We start from the raw sequence: 23,421 nt of genomic DNA, 5'->3' as shown, positions 1-23,421 counted from the left end.
TTTTTTGTTTTTTGTTTTTTTTAAGATTTTGCTTAAGGTGACACACATCACTAACATTTTCACAATCTTATCCACAGTTCACTGCACTGACGGCTAATGAAACTAAGCAATCTAGGGAATCCAAAGTTCTAAAACCAAATATCAAGCATAGGAAGAAAATGAAAAGAGGGCAAGCCAGAAGCCACAAAGGAACAAAGCAGGGACACAGAAGGGGAAAAAAAAGAAAGAAAAAAGAAATGAAGAGTGAAGTGAAAACACCAACTTTATTCCCTAGGGACCAATGAACAAATGAAACACTGGGGTGTACGGAGGAAAGGGTCGAGAAAACACACAACGACAGGAAGTGGAAAATAAAACATGACACACAAGGATGTAGTCTACAAAATAAAACATGACCTGACAGTGTTAAATGAACAAATATTAACAGTTGATTTGCTGTCAGTTCATGTTGCTGCATTAACTAATGTTAAGTAATGTACCTTATAATAATATAATTTGGCCTTCCATGAAAAAGCTACTTAACCTCCCACTTTTCTATAGGAATATATATTTCCTAAGGGCAATGCACTAGTATAATATAAATGACAATATCAAAATCAAAGGGTGAGATTTAAGGGACAAAACCTGTGAGCTTTGTTTTGGCTTGTTTGTTTTTTTTTTCATTATTTCAGGCCGGCAAACTTCAATCTCTCTTGAGCTCATTGCCAGACGCGGCAGGCAGCTTTTTGTTTGTTTGTTTGTTTGTTTTGATGAACTCACTGTACTCGACACCAACTGGCAGACCACACAGTGAGCAGACCTTGGCATTTATTTTGATAGTCATTGCGTTTTCCGCCAACCTGAGCATTTATTTAGTTTAGATCAGTGTAAATAAACGTAGGTGAGAATAAATATATTAAAAAAAAAAAAAAAACATTTCGATTGTGATGTAAGCTTAGAAGCTTTGTGAGAAAGTGTTTGCAGGACATCCAAGACCCAGAACCAGGGGGGTGGATTATCAGGAACAGGTAACCGGAACAGCGAACTCAACAAAGAATGACTTGCAAACTGGATCTAAACATAAAACCAAACCAATCAGGGGATGTGGTAGAGGTGGAGAGAGGTAGAAAAAAAGGGGGGAAGTGGGGGGAGTAGAGCAAGAGAGCAGGAAAGGAGCTGAGCACTGTGAACTGGGCAAGTGTGGCAGGAAAATCAGGCTGTGGAGCAGCACAGGAGGGAGGGAAAAACACAAAAGACACCAGAAAAACCCAGAAAACACAATAAAGGAGAGAAAGGACCTTGATGATGGCAGGAAAGTACATATAATATTTGATTGTGTCGTTAAATGTTTCTTTGTGGTTCTTGTCCTATATGAATTATACGAAAGCACTGTAAAATTATATATGATAAATTAAATGTTCAAACGTACAGGTACAACGCCATGTGTATATAGGGTTTTTTTTTCCCCCTATTATAATCACATGTATTCATTCATTTATTTGCAACTATTTTAATCTTTTATTCATGTACTGTAACAGCCTGATGAATAAACCCACCATTAAGGCAGATTGGCGGTACAGTAGCTCTCACGCACGCTGTGAGAACCTTCTCCACGATTAAAGAAACGCCATGCAGACCTGTTCCTCCAGTTTAAATGGCAATTAGCAGACCTCATTTTACTGTTATTTTGAATATCTTTGCTCAAATTGGCACAATGTCCTGAGGGTACGCCACAAATCCTTCATGAGCATTCATCAGCATATAACACAGAAGCTCTTCCTGTATTAAGTGCCATGAATCAGTTACACGCCAAATGTAAGGTAATTTGCCACCAGAATTTGCCCCTTTTAATGTTTGTAGTGCTGTTGAGCCAGCCACAGCATGCTGATTTATTGACCTCAGCTTCATGCAGTTCATCGACAGTGAAAGTGATGTATGGGTGTATACTGTGTGTTTTGCCCTCCTGCACATCAAGCACTTCAGATTTAATCCTGGAGGCTGATTCGTCTATTCGCCTATTTGCAATATTTGTACAAGAACGTTAAGCGACTGACGACAGCTGGGGTACAGATCCTAACTAATACAGACAGGTGGGGGGTAAATACTATTCAGTTAAGAGTAAATATACAGATTACACAAGGCATTAGGTTGCAGTTACCTTTATCCGCAGAAAAAAAAAATATGCTTGAACTGTCAGAAAGAAAAAGAGAGATTGATCGTGCCGTGCGGAAATTCACTGCTCAAACTTCACAAAGGGAATCGCAATGAGAATTGTGTAAGTGCTTCATCCGTCGCAAAAAATGACTTAATGGGGCAGAGGGCTCTGTGTGTTTTTTGTGCTTTTGCAAATGGATTGTTTTTGGAACATTTAATTGTCTAAATATTGTCTGTATATCTAATTGACTCGTCATACGTCCCGCCCATTAGTGCCCTCTGATCGAATAACAGACAAGAGACGTTACCGCCTGGATGTATCTCGGTCAACTTTCCGGACTGCTGTGAAACTCATACAGCATGTTGCCATGTGCAGTGATGCCACCTGCAATCTGTAATCTGACCACTTTTTTCAGCAACGAGTAATCTAACGCATCAGTACTTCCAAACTAGTAATCAGGTTAAAGTTACTTATTCAAGTCACTGTGCGTTACTATTATTTTTGTCATTTTTTTAGTAAAAAGATATATTTTTGCTTTCTTTTTGCATCTCGGGGAGTGATGTCACGTACGTGACAAGTCACGTTTTTCAGCGTGAGGACAACTCTCGTGTAACACTACGCAGCGACACAAACACAAACAACAATGGAGGGAGGAGAGAGATGCGCGTTTTCTAGCTGAGAATACAGTTATTATTTTGAGTTTGTGTCAGCTAAAGATTAGAATATTAATATAATATAATATAATATAATTAATATAAGGTTCGTTGTACACTCTGTGCGGGCGACAAAGCACTACCAAGCTTCAAAAACACAACGTCAAATATGAAGAAACATTTAGAGTCGCAGCACAGCACAGTTAATTTTACAGGGCAAGTCCCACCGGGTGGTGTTAAGCAGAGATCTGCCCCGAAGCCACGGCCTCGACTTCTGCAGGAGGTCCCCCACCACCCAAAAAACAAAAGCTGGACTCCGATGCAAAACAAGTAAGTGGGAGTGATCAGCAGTCAAATGACTTTTTCAAGGTAACTGTGGCAACACTGGCCATGTGCTTGGCTTGTCTTTTTTCAAAGGGAAAAGGTGTTGGCTTACCGCGTGGACGGTCCCGTAACGAAGACGCATTTTGTCCGATGTAAGGCGTAGATCAGGCTGTGTGACAGACCTCGCCATCACCAACGGCCGCTCGTTTGTTCAAAGGTAACGTTATGATGTACAGTCACATGATGTTGATGCCAGTATCTTCATGTCCACATCACATATATATATGAGTGAATGTGAGAAATGAGCTAGCTGACGTGTGACAGTCAGCACCATGGTCTGCTGTGAGGAATAACTACATCACATACTTTATAATCCCAAGAAGGGGAACAAGGGACATAACCGGCAGCGCAGGAGCGATGTTGACTACTTGTCATCCTCGGCCTCCGTTTAAAGAATGTGTGGCTCCCTTGTTTTCCCTCGCACTGTGATGACTCGGTCTCAGTTTGCCTCATATTGTTGTGTTCGTTAATGTTAACATCATGAAGACGTCTCCCGCTCCGTACTGCAGTCCTCGCTGTTGACTTCTTGAAGCTGTATTGCATGACTCCCAGAAACTGTTAATTAAACGCTGCCGCTGTCGGATAAATGAGAGCGGCATCCCCACGTTTTCCTTGTCAAGCTTGTCCAACCTAGCAACGGTGACAGAAGGGGGGTAGGACACAGGACTGGTCACGTGTTAAAGCAGTGATTCATGGTTTCATATTAACAATAGACCAAAATACTTTACAGCCTGTCATTGGCTAGTGACAGGTTGGGGTTTTTTTTGCTTTGTTTTGTTTGTTTTTTTGATGTGATTTATAAAGTAATGCCTATCATTATTCCGCTACTCAAAATCCGCTTTGAAAGATGAAGCCTGACTGGCAGTCCAGTCTGGCAGCCTGGCACCATTTCTGTCTGCTCCCTCATCTCCTTTTGAGACGACATGAATGAATGAACACGTGTTTGTTCCTGTGTTGTTGGTAGTCGCAACTCTGAAGACAAAAAAAAAAAAAAAAGGAAATGACCCGGTTGTCTTTGCCACAAAAACACCGCTTGGAAAACGCTAAATTGAAAAGTTGTCTGTCCCCACTTCTACTCTGTTGTGTCACTCTTACACTGTCATCAGTGTCATTTCAAGAAGCTGCAGCTTTCAGTGAAAATAACTCAGTGTACACTACCTGCCCAGCACCAAACAACACAGACTAAGTTACCATTTAGCAGCTAAAGAGAAGTTGAGACCAGGTTAGAACTAAAAGGAGACGGTTGACTCCTAATGAATACTAATGTTGCTGGGTTTTGTTTTTTTCTCTCTCTCTGCTGTCAGTTTGCAGGACTTTCTGTTGTGTCTCCAAGTGTCCGAAAATCAATTAATATTTCTTGGGGATAAAAAAGAGAAAAATGAGTTACAAACAGAGGCTGTGATGTGAGTATTGAGTGAAACTGGGACAAGACTGGCAGCAACCAAAAATCATTATTTCTGAAGAAGTAACTAAAGAATTCACTTTTTTTCCACAGTGTAACCAATGCCCACTTCAGCTCTCCTACCAGCTTTTAGTCTTTACACAGTGAATGATCAAATATAGCCTTGTTCATCAGTCTTTCTGCTGAGTATCACAACCAAACAGGTTTTAATTTAGCTCAGCTGAGAGGCATGTAATTAATTCGCCATAAGCGGTAATGAGTTGCATTGTAATGTAGCATGTAATCACCTCTTGTCTAAAGAAAAATTGCTCTGGTGTTTCGCCTGCGTGTCTAGATATACCTGTCTTTAAGTATTTTTCTCGCCAAAATAGGTTCGGCGTCAGCCTCTCCACTTCGAAGGGCCTCAAAAAGCATTTCTTTTCTTTTCAACACAGAGACCTGAATACGGTGGAAGGAAAAAGAGGGAAACAAGGTGCCATTGGTTCGATGACAGCAGGCGAAAGGGGAAAAGGAGTCTCATCCTCTGCATTGCAGGCCCCGAAATAACTGTGAGTGTCCTCGGTGCACTGGGCTGTGGCAGATTTTAATCAGCTCCACGTCTCAGCCACAGCACGATACGCACCACGGGAGCAGTGGGACCCAGAGACACACACCACTGACGGAGAGGATCTCTTAATGGCACTGAATGGGGCTAATAATGCAGGACATCAATTATCAATAGAGGCGTGGTGTGAACACAGATTGTTAACTGCGTGGCACCTCAAACCGCAAGGGCACGTCAATAAAAGTGCGTATTTATTTCCACTCATGCGGGGCGGGCGCCATAAAGGAAGCGCTTTTAGTGGCCGATGACCACCTCCGAGCTGTAATCACGTTCGTCACACGCGTTGCCATTGCAGTCCGAGCTCTGCGGCCGTTCAGAATAAAACTATCAAACACTAATTGGCGGCAGCCGCTCACGGGAAATCCCTGCCGGGGATTTGTGGCGGCGTCAGGAGCCGGCATGGTGCTGGTTTCGTGGTGCAGCAGCTGCTGCAGTGGACGCATTGAAATCAGCTCAGGAGTGTCGTCTGTGCGGGCCATTCTCACACAAGACAAGCGTTCAGCAGTCAAACGATAAATGGAGGGCTGGCCGCTGCCTGTCTCAGACATTCCTGCCACACAGGAAACACAAAGCAACTCGGGTCATGAACGTGGTTATAGCTACACTGATAAGTCTCCGGCCACCAGAGGAAAAGGGAAACTCTACCACGAGTACACGCAAGTAGTTTGCTGTATCCCTGACTTTTAAAGTTAGTTTCGCTAAGGTGTTTGTGATCTGCCTTTTTTATAAAAGAAAAGGATTTTCTCACACTTCTTCGCTGGAAGCAGATGCCTGTGGGTCCAGCTGCTCTGTTGTTTTTTTTCAAATATGTGTTATGCAACATTTCTGCATTCAAATGAATGAAAACACCTAGACCCTTGTTTTCATATTCTGTTGAGTAGTGTACTCACGTTATCCTAAAGAAGTCTGTCACTAATAATACTAACAATAACGGTGCTCTACGTTCAGTAGTAGACGAACGTGACTAAACAATCGAAAACGTTACCTCGTCCTTGAAGATGTCTCCCTGTCTGACAACAACCCCAGTGATCCCACAATACTTACATGTTTCCTTTTGTAGTTTTGGGGAATACGTTTAAATCAGAAGAGAGAGAGCTTAATCGAATGATTTTTTTTTTTTTTCATGCCTAAACAAACTACATGATGAAACTCTTTTTGCTCTCATGACTGAATAAACTGAATGAAGAAAATGACCTTTGACCTTTGACAATGATGTTTCACTTTGTTTATATCTAGCAGACCCTGCCACTTTTCTAGCTTCGAACAGTGTTCTGTGGACGTTATATTCCTCTGAGAACAGCTTGTTTATTCAGTTATGGGGAAACAAATGATATTTGAGTTATTGTTATTACCTCATTAATATTATAAATATAAAACTTTTGAATTTCTTCTCTAGAACTAGAACATGAATGTTTGGACTTGCTCAGGGAGACAAAGCAAATTTAAACAATGCTTTGCACAGACAAACTCGACGAGGATGTTGGTATTATTGACTTATAAAGCTGGATATGCGATTTGACTTTTACATAAAAACAATGCTTTTCCTTCAAAATGGGTCTCTGGGTATATAATAAGTCCTCCATTCTGCTTTGATTTAACTAAGCCAGACCTGAGTAAAACTTTTGGGCTTATTGGAACTTTTTCACTGGTGTGACAGCCTTGAGTCTTAGCAGGGCCTGTCGTGTGTGTTCTCCCTTGTTTGTTTGTGTGTTGCCTTGCAGGTTCCAGGTAGGTGGGGTTAATGCAACTGGGAACACCTGGGTAGTCTCCCATGAGCATTTAAGATGTGGCAGTCACAGCAGATCCTCTTTCTCATCATCATCATCATCATCATCATCATCATCATCTTTTTCGGCTTGGCATCGGCCTCGTTATTAATTTCTGCATTCTGTGAGGGACTACATCCATCACGTTCGCACATTCGTTGGCTGTCACACCGATAACTCTCACTAACACACCTCGTCACTTTAACATGTCCTTTGAGTTACTGTTTACTCCAGTGTTGGGAGTAACACATTACAAAAGTAATGTAGGCACTGTAATGCATTACTTTTTGCTGTAACGCAGTAATGTAAGGCATGACCAAAAAAAAAACATTGGTAATATTTTACTCTTTACAGATTTCAGTATTGCGCATTGCAATTCATTTTAAATACTTTGCCAACACCACGAGATTAGCAGAGGAGAAATATTTTAGAAAAATTGTGAGCAAGATCCTCATCCAGGCTAGCAATGACAAGGTAAGCTAAGGTAGCATTGCCTTGACAGGTTAGTGCTGTATCCAGATAAAACATTAAAAAATTTCAGTTAAACACAGAAAACATGAGCTAAAGGGCCTTACAGTGTAGGCTACCCCCCCCCCCCCAAAAAAACACACACACACACACACACACACACACAACACTGGTTTTGAAAGATCTGCTCATACTGAATTTGGGTGGTAACATCTTCGAACATTTTCAAATGCACAACCAGTTTCTGCCCCATGAACAAACTTAGGCTACATTGAAAATCAGTGCGTGTGTGTTTCAAAAACTTTCAATACAATGTAGATGCATTCTAGGAATATGTACTGTCCCTGATATACAGAGGAAGGTGGGGCATGTCCATGCATCACGCATGTTTAATCACATCTAGAGGACATAAGCTTTTAGAAAATGTATGGTGCAATCGGCTTTCCCTTATATTGATAGAGACCAAGGTGTTGACACATATTGATTTTTCAGTGTTCAATTCTTTTCATAGGACTGAAATAAGTAGTGCACCCCAAATGTTTCAATTATAACACTGCAATTCATGTTCAACATGGCCAGCCCTTTCAAAAACTTGTTTTCAGTGTTTGTCGTTGTGAATTTTGGTGTAAGTAACTTAAAAGTAATGCAATAGTAGTGTAATGCCTTACAACTCAAAGACAATAACATTACAATGTAACAAATTACTTTGAAATGACAGTAACAAGTAATAAATAATGCATTACTTGTTTGGAGTAACTTGCCCAACACTGGTTAATTCATAAACTTGTAATATTTCCATTTGAAAACACGTGCCTCCAGCGTTTTTTGTGGTTCATGAGCCCGGTCACAGCACTCTTTTCAGTGGTGAAACTTTGGAATAAAATCAATTCATTTTGTCCAAGAGAGTAAATTGGTACAATGCTTTTGCACTTTGACACAGTGCTGTCGAAACACTGCGAACTGCCTTGGCAGTGCTGATCTTAGAGGGAACAGGGAGACCTGAAGAGTCCGGAATGAATAGGATTTTATATTAGCTGTGTTGTACATTTCATTTTCACATAACCCTGCTCTGCCAGACCATCAACCTCCCAACAAAAGAGTTGCAGCAAGGTGAGATATGAGTGAAAGGCTCCAATAATATGCACATACAGTATGTTCGACTGAACTTACTGAATTCCATTCAACTTTCAGCTTCTTGCACTACCTATTTCACACGGTTGCACGGACAAATTTTGCCGGCTCACTTTCTGGTGTCAATGTGCAAACTGGGACGATGAGAGCAGCTCAGAGTGAACCTTAATCACCAAAATGGACTCCAAGACCGCCAGAGGTCAGTTTGACAACAAGAGATACAGTATGAAGGTGATTTACAGCGGTTCTGACTGAGACTATGAGTCTGAGGACGATGAGACACAGTAGGCGCGTGTGAGTCAGTTATCCGTGTCGGGTGAAAACAACATTTAGAGGCTGAATATTTTCAGATCGATAAAAGAGAAATTTGACTTCATTAGGGGTTTGGTTGTATTTTTCTGTTCAACAAGGGAAAAAAAAAGAAAAGGTATTTCATTTCATGACATTTTGTGAATTTATTTTGTTCACTTATTACATGAAAAGCTGGCACATATCAAGACAAAGCCGCATTACGAGACAGGACAGGCCACTGCTAGCTGGCAAGCATGTTAACTTCAGTAGACAACTCATGTAAAATGTACATTTTTTGAACAATTGAATTGAAATCATGGCCATATCCTACAAATTGCTCCGTGAATAACAGCCTTTCACGTTATGCAAGGTAATTTGATACTTTGTGTTGAATTAAATGTTATTGTTCATGGTTAGCTTTAACTAGAAAGAGCTGAAAGCATCAACACATTCGGCTGAAGTTTCACAGCATGGCTAATTAAAACTAAGAGTAAAGGTTTTTCTACCCAGAAAAGTGTGAATTTTGAAAGTTATTTCCTCCAAACTTTCCCATTGACATGACTTACCTTCCATGGCCCACTTATATACGGGAAAGTTTAATGTTGTGTACTTGAAGTTGCACTCACAAAAGTCTCAGCCACTAATATCGTCTCCCCCACATATTGTTTTTGCAGCGCTGCCCCGTAAACATTGTCCAATTCATCTTCTTTGCCTTTGTAATAATAATGTCTGTTTTCGAGATCTGAGTCTGAATATGCTTATACCCACAAATAGAAACCATCAAAACAGACACACTGTGAGTCCTCTCCCTGAAGATTCAGTCTGACAGCACTGTGGCTGGACAGATAATGGGATCTGCTGAGGACAACAGCCTCCTTGCATGAAGCTGTGCATTGTTGTAAATTGTTCAGCGGGTGTGGAAAGCACAATGTCTTCTTTTAATGATTGAACTCCGTGGCTGATTGCCCTGGTGTGAGCGCAGACATCCTGGATGATAATGGCGATAATGAACTGGGAGCATGCAGAGTCTCAGCCTCGGCGCACATTTCACTGCAGCAGTCTGGCATATGGCGTGAGATTTCCGTGCCTCCTCAACATTTGTTGACCTTGATTTGGGCCTGCCTGCCTCCCATACATAATTAGTACCTGTTAATTTCAGCATTCATCCCCAGTCATCTGAAGCGCGGTGCCAAGTGAGAAGTGGCAAGTGCTTAACCAGCCTCCCCCTCTGCTTCAGAAGGCTGACGATGAGCGGATGAGGGGGTGAAGTCAGCGGCGGTATTGCTGACCGGCTAGCTGGCTGGTGGCTGTCCCGCTCACTTAGCTGATCAATAGCTAATTCCCTTAAATAATCAAGGGGCCTCTGCAATGGGAATGTGGTGGGAGGTGTGATAATTGATTACTTTTGCTCCAGATTTTCCCCAGTGAGTTCACTCTGTACGATACTCCGCCGCATTTTTCATTGAGCTGTTCGCGAGATGCTGAGGTTTGCTCCTTCCATGCATCACATTTGGTTAGGGCCAATACGAGGGTATAATTCTCCTTTGCTAAGACATTTACTCTGGCGCAAGTCTTGCTGGGCCAACCCTCAATCCATGTCCACCTCTAATACACATGTCGATGGTTTGTATTCTACCCTGATGAGCTTGTATTTATGACATTACACAGGAGCCACATGTCTCTTTCAACCGCATGTTTGGTCACACAACCCCCAAATCCTTCAGACTGAATATGTTAGAGGGGCCTTCTTTTTTGAAAACAGACTGTAATGAAATAATTGTGTGTGGAAAATGATGTTCAAGAGGCTATAAAAATCCATACGTTCTGAGTCTCAAGATGCAAAACCTTGAGCACATATTGCATTGTGACCCCACTTAACCTGGGAAGAAACGAGGCTCGGCTTTTCTTCCCTCACAGAATTACTCATTAACCTAAATCATTTTTTTAGTTTATTTTGCAGAGAAACAAATTATGCTTGAAGATGGTAAAAAGATAAGAAAAAAAATACATTTTTTGCAGCAGCTGTTCAGATGTTGGATCCAGGACTCAGCTGCGCTGATGAGGAGCGGAGCGAAGATGAAGAGGACCAGAGGCGAATTTTCTGCCTGCCTTGCAGTTCTCGTGCCTCAGATCTTCTATGTGCCAGCCTGCTTGTGTGTATGTTTACGAGCATGTGCGTGTGTGTGTGTGTGTGCACGCGTGCACACACCTATGGTAGGAGAGCAGGGCTGGAGGAGAGAATACATTTTACTCTTGAAGAGGCACTTTGACTGGCACAAACCATCTGTTGTTTTATTCTGTATTCGGTTGCTTGTTTATCTGCCAAAACCACAAACAATGTCGGGAGGACGAGATATAAAAGGAGGAAAGTGCAAAAGCACTGAGCCAGCAGCGAGTCAACACAACTGACAACCGCAATCTCACAAGTGAGCTCACATTGATTCATTTCAAGGTGTAAATTAGTTGGTTTGGACAGATTCTCAGTGGTGGGGGACGCCTGCAGTCCTTGTGTAGCCTCATTGAAATGAGGACAGTTGCTTTTATCTCCTGTTTAATATTCACACGCAGTGATGAGTGTAATCAGGACTGGGTAATCAATCAGTAATGTGTTCAGTAATAATATATAGAGATTAACCATATTCATGCACCTATCAACAAGGGACAAAAATAATCTCACCTCAAGGACTGATAAGTGGTGGTCTCAAACTTGTGATCATATCAAGGCTTTGATTGTTCGTGCAGGTTCACCATAAATAGAGATTTATTACTTTGCAAATACTAGGAGACAAGCAGAGGAAACAAATTTGCAAAATTCATTATTATTTTCTCATTTGTCCCTTAGATGAGAAATTTACAGTGGAATGAAAACGAATGTTTGGTAAGGAAAGCAATATATATATATATATATATATATATATATATATATATATATATATATATATATATATATATATATATATATATGAACTACAAAACCACAATGGACTTTACTTTTAAGAAATGTTTCATTTACAAAACACAATTGGGACCAGGACCCAAATGCAGATACAATGGCAGGCACTCAACCTGAGGTTCAAAAGTCCAAAACCAAAATGCAAGGGACAAGGAGAACCCAACAAAACAAAAGTGAAGAACTGAGAAGTCTTGGATACACAAGGGCTACTGAACAAATGAAACACAGGTGTAAACAGAAAAAGGACAGGAAAACAGACAAAGGCAGGAAGTGAAAAGTCACAGATGAACTCTACAAAATACAACTGGAAACATCAAGACTGAAAACAAAAATCATGACAACAGTCGGACTATTAAAGGAGTACTAACAGCAGCAGCATCACTTTAAGACCCTTACAGTGTAGCATATAATTATGTGTGGTATGACCATGTAAGTGTTTGTCGTACAAGTTTAGAGAAAATTAATGACCCGATGCAAAATTGACAGCAGGCAAATACAAGCCTATTTGCTACCTCAGCACCATGGATTTATCAATACACAGCACGGTAAGGCTGCTGATATTTCAGAGCTATGGTCGGGGTCATAGATTCTAACTTGCACAAACCTGAGTCAGACAAATGATTAATGAGACAGAAAGGCTAACTAGACTAACATGGTCAATTCACCAACCTCTCTGCCTCTGCACTCTCTCTGCTACAGGCAGCAGGGAGTGGACTTGGCAGCTTAACAAGGTGGATGGCATCCCTCCTTCCTCCCCTTTACTGATCATATCACATAATCTTCATCAATGGATGGAGTTTATCTGATTTTCACTCATTACGACTTTACTCTATTGCTACTCTTTCACTCAACTAACAGTCCTTTATATAGTGTGAAACCAGTGGCAGCTAGGACGTGAATCACGGCTTGCAAAAAAAAAATCAGGGACCAGCCCCAAAAGATACTGCTCCATAGTGCTGCTAGCTGTCAGAAACTCCACACGGTACCTTTAATGTCTTATTTGTGTTGACTGGAGTGAGGTTATCCTCTGTTTTTCATGAAGCTAATGGAGTCCCTGGTAAATAAAAATGAATTTAATTGTAGGTTCAACTTTCCACTTTCATCCATGTTATCTTAAAACAGGGTTTCTCAAACATTTTCTGCTGTTTCCATACACACACACACACACACACACACACACACGTCCTTTGCTTCCATACTCTTTGAATTCGATCTACATTTTTTAAAAATAATCATAAGTGTAGATGAAAGGCCTTTATTGTACAGGCCTGGTCATTTTAGACCTTAAAAACAATCTCAGGTGTGTTTTGGTGTTAAGCTTTTATCAGGAGGTCAAAGAATGAAGACAATCTTTGACCTGCTGATAAAGGTTTGACTTTAAGGCATTCTAATAGTTGATAGTAGTAGTGTAATAGTTTCAGAGAGGGTGCCTGAAAGTTTGGCTTGCCATTTTTATTGGAAATGTTGCCTTTAATGAATATAGAACTGCAGCTTCATCTTACTGAAGTAAATATGGAGCAAGTTACTTTTCTCGTGGACACATTAAAGGATCTAAAAGTGTCTTTAAATATTCACTGTGTAACAGCATTCAGTGCTTTCAACAGATCTTCTCACTGTGCAAAAAATGGCAACTCCCTCAGAAAACAAACAAAAACCTGAACATTTTCTCTGAGATGCAGCTCGTTCTATCTTCTTGTCGTTGTTTTGGAAGTGGGCAAGTGCGCTGTAGATTCATTAACTGCTTTATGTTTATAATGGGAGTCTTTCCTCAGAGTTGGTGCAGAACCATGGCTCATTCATTTGTACGAGGAGAACAGCCCGTTCATTTGAATCGGGTGCGTCAGCGCAGGGAAACACCTAATAGATGCAGGGAAGGGGGCCCCAAGACCAGGACTGAAAAACACTCACAGATACGGCTGCATCCATTCATAATCCAGAATGTAATGACTAATAACAATTCATCTATTTTATATTGTCTTTCGAATGAGATGTGATATATTGCTTTCATGGATTTTGACCTCAGCAGTCTGGCAATGGTTTTTTTTTCCCATGATTAAATTTCCAAAATCGACTGTCATGCTTTTAGATTAACTGAAGTCAAGATGGGACAAGAATTAGTCTTGATTGACTCTCCTCACTGTAGAATTACTCACTTTCTCTAATCAGGTCGTTTTGCAGCATTTGAGCTGGAAAGCCTCCAGAACAGCAGGTTTGCCCCCATTGAAGTACGCAGAGCTGCTGCTGTGACTGGTAAACACACACTGCCTGTGAATACTTTCCCTTAAAATCCATCCAAATTAGTCTTGAATTAATTCATTTGCCTTTCTTAATTAGTATTTAACTTGCCGACTACATATTAACACATTCTTTGACATTAAACTCATTTGTCTCCTCTAGAAGATAAACGGCCAAATCCCGCAGAATGTTGCCACCGAGTTAAACTGGTACTTCCAGCTCAGATCAATGACACAAGCGCTCCTTCCATCAGCGCCTTATTAAAATACAGTGGCCACGACCATCTGAACTGAGTTGAATCCAGGTCATCGCAGTTGAAGCCAAAAGCCTTCCACCCTGACCACACTGTGCTGCTTTCATGTCAGGCTACCACCTGCTTCCTCAAATCTCCTCCACATAATCCTCTATAAACAGTCTCAGGACTTCCTCCAGATTGTTGTTGGCAGTTGGCTCACTGTGCAACTAAGATTTTCACTGAGGAAAATCCAAGCAATAATGATGTAAATATTGGGCATTTAGACCCGCAGTGCAAACATCTGTCCACAAAATACTTGGATTATGTTGCACAAGCTGTTCAGATGAGCTTGATGGACAACATTCTGCCTTTTTCAGAGATGTAAGGAGATGGCTCTGTTAGGTAGCATGCAGCAGCTAGCTTGGATATTTTTCTATTTAGGGTACATACCAGTATTTATAGAATGGCAAGCTAAACTTAGTTAAGGTCTCGTTGGGTTTAGGCGCAATAAACCTTTGGATAGGATTGGGAAAATATCATTTTTTCTGTTTTTTTGTCACCACTAACATTGTCCCAACATCTCGCTGAAAATATCTAATGGTTAGCCTGGCTTACATATTGAAAAACTGGCTCGAACAGTGGTCTCTTTTCCCGGCAGCCATCTTGCTTAACTGGTCACCAGATGGTCATTAACTTTGTTTGGTGCTGGGCAGGCTGCATATGTGGATTTTAAGGGCCTTTTCACTAAAGAGAGCTGAGTTGCTGCCAACCAAAACACTAAAGTTGCATTTGAAAAACCCAGACCACTGAAAGACATCATAAAGCTCTGCAGCAATGATGGAAAGTGTAGCGTCGGGTGATAGTTCTCTGTGAATTCATCTGTACAAGTTTAGAGTTACATGAGGGCAGAGTGCAGCTCATGCCACATCTTCCTGCCCGACTAGAGCTGAACAGGCATTCTGTTTTTTTTTTGTTTGTCAGCATGGTAAAAGCATGTCTGTTTACCTTGGTTGCAGACATGTAAAGTGTTGATACTCATTCAAGGCCTTACTGTCATGGCTATACCATGATACACCATAATACTACAGTTAAAAGCCAGAATAGATTCCAAGCACAAGCCAGGTTATGTCAACATTATTGAAAAATGCTCCTAATTTTCATACAATCATTGGCTTATCAGTCTGCAATGGCAACATGAATTTAAACACAGAAAGGCTGATTAACAAAGTATTTAGGCAGATATTTCTTTCAAATATCCGCAATACTTGTGTTTTTACACTCACAAGACATGATATTCATCCCCCAGGCAACTATCATTACGCAAAGTACAAAATCTTTTATTCCTTTCCAGACCTTTGTATCTTCCTGTTTTCTTTTTTGGTTTGTTTTTTTTGGTTTGGTTTGGTTTTTTTTAAGATTTTAATAATACAGTTTCACTCCAAAAACTTGAAAGCATTATTTCATCTGACATGACCAAACCTGACCTGAACCCGGACGTTAATTCTAAAATCCATTCATACTTTGCAAATCACTGGCACTGTAGTGACCACGCCTAATCATATCCATGCAGCATTGAGTATGACATCTAGAGAAACAGGCTTATTCCCTTGTGCCACTAATGGATATGAAGTAACAGCTAGTAGGTGGTTACATTTACAGAAAAGCACTCTAAACTACACTTCTTGTTTCTTAAAGCTCTAGTCAGAGCATAACATGTATTGTGCTTATTGTCTCTGTCGTAACAATTCCAATCATTCCAGAGCCTCTCGTCCTGCGTTATTCCCCTTCTTGCTGTTTCAACCACTGGACCTTCTCCCACTCACTCACTCACCTGCCTCCTATCCCCCCCAGTAGTACATATACCAGTTCCCTGCCACCAGCACTCTGTCAGGTTGTCTAGTTCACACGTGCCCTAGATTTCCAGCCTGTTCTGATCCTGTATTGTGTTTTGATGATTCCTTTTCTTCTAGTCCCCTGTCTGGTTAAGTTTGTCTTCTCTGACTGATCTCCTGGTTTTGATCCTTGACTTGCTTTTGATTAAAACTTGTAAGAACTTTGTACACTATTTTGACTGTCTTTGTGTCTGCTCTGTGCCGGATTCAATCCGAATGGGTTCAGAAAGCAACATGCGATGAGCTGCTTCTTTGCACGGCGCAGTGACTCCCGGTGAAAAGCAAAACACTGTCTTAGGTTCCGCAAAAACTAATGTTTTGTCCGGAGTGAGCATTAACTGCATTTAGAAATCTGAAAGACTCAAAACGTGACCCAGAATGAGTCACACTGGCCTGTGTGGAGAGAACTGAGCCACGTCACCGAATCGGCAACAAGCTGGTCGCTGCTTTAAGCGCCAAGTCTGAACCTGCTTGGACTAGCCTCTGACCCTGAAATTTTATATGACACAATTATGTGGAACCTGGGCCAACCTGTTCTGAAAGCAGTTCAAAACTAATGTAATGATGTCCACACAGACCAAAGAGAGGAGACATTTGGTCCCTCCGATCGTCTGTTTTTACGTCTGATTGATTAGAAGGGTTTGATGAATGCATTAAGTCATCATGTTTTGGCTGCCAGGCTTTAATACAGGACTTTACAGCTTTTTACTGAATTGAAAGAGCACTTATCAATATACCTTTATGCAAGAGCTGGCACCTTCCCCCTCTCTCTCTCTCTCTCTCTCTCTCTCTCTCTCTCTCTCTCTCTCTCTCTCTCTGGACTGTCAGAACAGCCGTTGGTGTAGTTTTGTTTTTAAAGTCCATTCTTGGCCCAGATTCTGTCATATCTTTGGAATTATACTTGTCCATAGTCTGGTTAATGCTGCATTAACAGGAGTTGTTCCTATTAACTTTTTAAGTCCGAGCACAGTTGAACAAATGAGCTTCAAAATTACTTGTTGCTGTTTGGACCTGTTTGCAAAATTACATATTACTAAGAGCCTTGAGGACAGTTTTTCAAACAGCTGAACATTTCCATGTTATTTTTTTGTTAAGGTTTTTCTTAAGGTTCAAGATAATTCATTTGTCTTTATAGAGATGTTCTAGAGAGGAGACAAACCAGTTACAGCATATTGAATGGAAAAGTCCATCATGCCAGAGAGGGCAGTTATACACTGCCTTGCCAAAAAAATAGTCACCATGTAACTTAGCAAATAGCTAAGAGCTTTCCCCTGGATAATTACAGCAGTGATTAGTATGTTTCATATTATCAATGAGGATAATTGGAAAAAAAAAAAAAAGGACTTCAATTTGCTGGGGCGCATAAAAATTGGACTCTGGAGCAATGGAAAAAGCCTGGGAGCCAGTGTTTTGATCTGGGGTTGATTCAGTTGGTCAGGTCTAGGTTCAGCAACATTATGTGTCTAAATATTGAGGTCAGCTGACTGCCTGAATATACTGAGTGACAGGTTTTTCCGTCAATGGATTTTTTCTTCCCTGATGGGCATTTTACAACATGACAATTCCACGATTCATTGGCCATGAGGCATTATTGTCACACATTGATTGGCCACCATAGACTCCACACCTTAAGCCCATTGAGAATCTTTGGGATTGTGCTGGAGAAGCACAGCGGTTGAATCTCCCACCATCAATACAAGATTGTGCCGAAATATTAATACAACTCTGGATGTAGATAAACATTGTGACATTGCATGAGCTTATCAAAACCATGCCACGGCAAATGCATGCCATAATCAAAGTTTAAGGCGGTCCAACAAATTTTTGGTGTGTGTGACTTCTTTTTTTGGCCGGGCAGTGTGTGACAGATAAGTCGCTCATTCCCCCAACCTCATGTTTTATTATGGCTGAACAGGGAAAACTCAGGAATCAGGAATCGGTTGAGAGATTCACAAGTGTTTCAACCAATTTGATGCAGCTGCAGACAATCATTTAATAGGTACAGTAGGATTAACTAGGGAGGTGAGGTTATAAACAAGAAACAGTATAGTATAACCGATGGGGAAAAGGTGGCTTAAACCATATTTTGGGGCCTCCAAACTTTTTTAGATGTTTTTTATGTCCTGGTGACCATTGAAACTGACTTTGGCTTCCTCCCCAAAATAAGTGCCTGGGGGATGTTACCAAGATGGCTGTAACCACACAGGGTTACATAAGAGAAATGGAAGGTGAATACAGTTATTTATATGCAATATACATCAAATAATTGATTAACTGATTTCACATTGTTTTGCCAGCCCCGTGTCCCATTTTGCCCATTTCCTGTTCCTACGATCAGACATTGGCCAGGACCAGCCTTAAACTTTGCTGGATTAGCATGGCTCTTGTTCCGACTCTCTGCCTCCCCAGGGCGGTCCAGCTTGTCAGGTTAGATGGGCGAAAGCTGCCGTGGGACGTGATGGTCTCAAACTCCGTTGCTGTAAATCCAAAAAAAATTACCTTTCTTCTCCAGTGATGATGACATTATTTCCCCCACAGGCAGTGTGTGTTTCATCAATAAAGCTGAAAAAATGGCAGTTAAAAAAAAGGCAGAGGTATGAAAATTTCTAGTACCCCTCCAGTCAGAGAATATAATGGTAGTGACTCTTCTGCCTTTTTTTGATGGAATTAGTGCCGTTGAAACTCACAGTACACACATTCACCTGAGGTGTTGTAGTAAGCTGAGGGTATTTACTTCCCCCTCCATGTTCATTACCGGGCCTTTGTTAATGGCAGTTTATTCGTGTTGCCGACTCTGTGCTGGCTTTTATTTCAGACTCGAGCAGTATTTAATGCAGACTTCCCTGGAAGAAATTGCTGTATTTATACTCCGTGGCTGTTTAATGTCAGCGGGGCTTAGCGGAGCGAGGGCTAAGTGAAAGTCAAACTATTCTTTACCTGGCAACTGTGCCTGCAGGGTCTGCTGTGTGTTGTCCAAAAAAAAAAAAAAAAAGCAAAAAAGCTGTCATGCTTTGAATAACGCCACCTCGTTTCCCAAGTTTACAGGTGTCTACACTTGCATAACTGGCAGCAACCCGGTTTATTAAACATGGGACTCGGTCAGTATTCATTGTCTGTCCATGCAAATGTCACTCCCCTGTCTCATCTGTATATTTGGAAACCTTTCATACTTGTTTATCTTTCCCAGAACGGGCTCTGTCAGAGGAGGACGCTGACCTTTCAGATCCACCCCAGCGACCCCAACAGCAGCAGCAACCGGTGTGGAAAGATCCCTGTCAGACACATGGGCAATGTATAAGCAGCAGAGAGTGCAGCGAGACAGTGACAGAGGGAGAATGTTAACCTGCTGTTTGGCCTCATTTCTCACTCTCATACTCTCTCTGTCATAACCTATCGAGTTAGCTTTTAAATGCACCCCAGGAATCACTTTAATGTCACAACAGTCTGAGCTGTAGGTGTACTTCTAAAACGTAAAACAATACCTCCAACCCCCACCTGCACACACACACACACACACACACACATACAGTATGTTAGTTCGGCATACTTTTGGGAATGTTATACTTACTTTGCCCCAAACTTAGCTTGCCCAATTAAAAGAGAATCTGGACAAATACACCTACACTGACAAGAAACTGGCAATGCAACATTTGTGCTTTGTAAGAAAATGCCTCTCTTTTATTCTGCTCTTATAGTGCACATATAATAAATCATCAAAGCTACCTGGTTAAACAAAAAAGGCTTGTGTGGATAACAAAGGGGAATTCTAAGGAGTGCGACGTGATTAAACATGCAAGACTGTTATCGGCTTAACTCAAGTAGTTCATTAAAAAAAAAAAAAAAAATAGAACACTTGGGTTTGATTACATATTCTCCTTCTGTGCCACAAATCCACCAAAAAAAATAAAAAAAAAAAAAGAAATGAACACATCAGTATTTCCTGAGTGTGCCAATAGCTGTTCATATGATGCGAATGTGTTGTCAAACTGGAGCTCAAGCTGTTCCTTCTTTCACCAGAATTTGTCTCCGCGGATTATTCATTGGGCAGGTTTGGCTGAAACAGCAGCTGCGCATCGGCCTCCATATGCCACAGCTCCCCACCATTCCTCCCAATCATTAAGCAAACCCGGGGAATTCAGGGTCTATCAGGACGCGCCGATGATTTATTCCAAAAATACCAACGTGCTCTTTCCAGTCGTGTGCGATTCGTTAAGTTCAATGTGACTCATCAGCGAGAAGAAAAGAGCAAACTGAAACAAATTCCTTTGATCGCTCGTCGTGTCAGAGACCATTTTCGCTCTGGAAATTACATCATTACACAACGTCAGGGCATAAAAGATATTAAGATCCAACCGAAATCTGAATTCTCCTCACTCTCAGCTGTGGAGCATATTTCAGCCTCCCTTCAAAATAGGATAACACACTTTTTGGACATATTTTTGGAAGCAGCATCTGAGCTTAGAGTCTCTGGGGGATGTTTCCCATGGCAGCCACTGATTGACAACTGAGGGCCGGTGCTGCCAGGAGAAGAGCTGACATCTTCCACGGTGCGCTTCAGACTGGAGCGTGTCATATCCCTGTATCGACTACAAACAGGACATTATTCCTTTTTACATCTGGCTTTGGATATGTACCGTCTATCAGCGAATTAAAGGGATCCAATTTATTTTTTAAAGAAATCCATTAACATCGTTAAACCTCCGCTGATTACCTGACTACTGGCCCTGGCCAAGAAAATGCAACTGCATGCTGCCCCCTGGATCCCACTTTCTTCACTTTTTGTACTGAAGCAACATACTTACTGTACAGTTTTGAGATTAGTACAGGAAGATCTGTTAGGAATAACTTTGTTTCAGTTGTAAAGGAGTACTTTTCATTAGCCCGCTTGGCCAGACCAATACACAAACGTGCATTTGTCTGTTACCCCTCAGATCATTTTCCAGTTCCAAGGGGTGAAATCAAAGGGCACTGATCTAATTGCCTCTGTCCAGTAAAGAAGTGTGGCATGGTGCTGGAGACACATGTGAGTGGAGGTAGTTCTTAGTCTGTTCAAAACACATGGGCGGAAATCAGGTGGGGGACAGTGGGGTCAGTAGATTTTTTGAAAACATTATTGTTAATTAAAGCAAAACAATGTGTTTTTACCTTTTTAAAGACTGGTTCCCTCCCCCATATGCCTAAAAGTGGATTGGTCGACATGCACCTCCACACTCAAACGCCCAATGCCAGTCTCGCAGCCACACCTTTTAACTCGCTTGTAACATACCTGGTGTTATTGTTTTATAACTACCCAACATGTTTTAATAATAGGCCTAGTAGTCAGTGTTTCCTTTATAAACATTTAATGCAACAGCACTTCTGGTGGCACCTTCGTTGTCCTCTTCAGGTATCCCTCCTGAGAAATGTTTTGTCCCCACCAACAGTGACGTGATTTTGTGAGGCGAGTTTGATCGTAGTTCCGTGAGCTTTGTGCGTTGAGCTGGCCGAACCTGCAGACTGGACCTACAGCTCGTTCGTTTTGTTCTCAGGCTCAAAGCCAAAAGGCATGCATCCAAAAATGTCGAACAATTCCTTTAAGACATCAGCGACGTCACAGCATTCAAAACTTTGTAGGACTCTTTGTTTGGTTGAGTTTATGGTCTACCTGGAAAGATGACGCTTTTCTGGTGATGGCAAAGGTTTAAGGTTTATGTAGATGAGGATGTTTACGATGTTCAGGTGAAGCTATTGTATTACCTTTACTGCTTAACTATCGGGAATCTTTAAAATATTCTCAGGAAAGTACCTCTATGGCTATACGTTGTTGCGGTGTTCATTTGTCGCTGATGTTTCATTTTTGTGTTGTGTCTACTAGAGTCTGCCCATACATGTGCAAGATCTATAAAGTATTTAACCCCGACTGTTGAGGAGTTCGAGTACGTGTGGTTTAGAAATAGGGCTGTACCCCGTAATGTTTTTGGCCACAGTAGGCTTGTTGATTGTTTATCTCCACCCTAGTGTCGGAGGAGGATTGCCTGATCACTCTCACACGTTATTTGGCTGTGGCCTATATAACATTAGTGCCCGTCTTTCAGTATGTCTTGATTTTGAAGGCCTGAGGGGTAAAAAAAAACATCTAAATCAAGAAAAACTGCGTGTGGAGCCAGAACGCGTGACACACTTTCACTTTCTTGCCTCCCGTCGGTGATCAGCACCTCATTAAAGCCCTTGGTGTGCGTTGCCTCTCAGTGACAAACTATCAAAACTCACATCAGCAGCAGGTATTCCTGTAATCTCAGAGCACCACCTCATGATTTACAGCACGGCGTACATGAGGAGCGCTCGAACACAGAGGGGAATAAGCAATGGCCACCAGTGTCACACACCCACCTCGATATTGCCTGTGTGGCTGTTGGAACTGAAGTGATATTAGGAAGTATTTTTAGCGCTCGCCCACAGAGATACTGCACCGATCACATGTAAGTCGATGCCAAAAATTCACTCACCCTGGGGAGGGGGCAAGATTCTGGGTGCTAATGTGACCGAAAAATGCATGAATAACCTATATTTCTTTCTTTTAGCTAAGACTAATGACACATGCTGATGTCTTAGCAAAGAAAAAAAAAAAAATAATAATAAATCACAGTGCACAGATCATTTCCCCAACTAATTGTGGAACTCTTTTTTTATTTTCTGAACAAACCCCCATCTTCAGCCTGCACCCGGACGTAAAGGCCCCATGTTCATTAAAAATCACAGGATTCCAGCACAACGCACCGTTGACCGTTTAACTGTTGTCGGGGCTGATCTGATAAAGAGACACTGATTTGGGGTTATTACAACAGACTAATCTTATAGGTTAAACTAATTCCCGAGCGAGTTAGCTCCCAGAAAACGGATTCAGATTCAGCCCATAATAAATTTGACATAGCCTCAATTTAGATAGCAATCTTTTAATTTCATCGGAATTAATTTGGGGCTCAGCTGGAAGTGTGAATTAACCTGCCAATACCCCCCCAAAGAAATGTGTACATTCTTTAGCAACCGCTCGCCGCCTGCTAATTGATTCCAGCACCCTGCCAAACACTCACGGCCTTAATTGCTGTGCTTAATTAAAACAGGCACAATCTCTCCACAGAGCACGTTTTTTGTGATGAATGAAGCAAACCGCCGCTTGTGCAAACATGTTTCTTGATACCGAACAAACAGTGTGTGTACATCCGCATACAGAGCCATTCCTGTTATATCTTGAATAGAAGAACTCATGTGGAAGCTTTTTTTTTTTGGAGGGGGG

At 41.5% G+C, this 23,421-nt stretch overlaps 1 long non-coding RNA gene across 1 annotated transcript; it reads left to right on the top strand.

The window, feature by feature from the left end:
* The first annotated feature begins 1,832 nt into the window (after positions 1-1,832).
* Positions 1,833-6,369, top strand: LOC119018247. Its single transcript, XR_005074693.1, has 3 exons — positions 1,833-3,117; positions 3,205-3,328; positions 5,008-6,369. It is a non-coding gene; the product is annotated as an uncharacterized LOC119018247 (long non-coding RNA).
* The last annotated feature ends 17,052 nt before the right edge of the window (positions 6,370-23,421 follow it).

The sequence above is a fragment of the Acanthopagrus latus genome, chromosome 4 (genome assembly GCF_904848185.1).
Source record: "Acanthopagrus latus isolate v.2019 chromosome 4, fAcaLat1.1, whole genome shotgun sequence".
In the NCBI taxonomy this organism is placed as follows: Eukaryota; Metazoa; Chordata; class Actinopteri; order Spariformes; family Sparidae; genus Acanthopagrus; species Acanthopagrus latus.
Note: the sequence above shows the minus strand (reverse complement) of the source record. Positions and strands in the feature narration are given on the sequence as shown.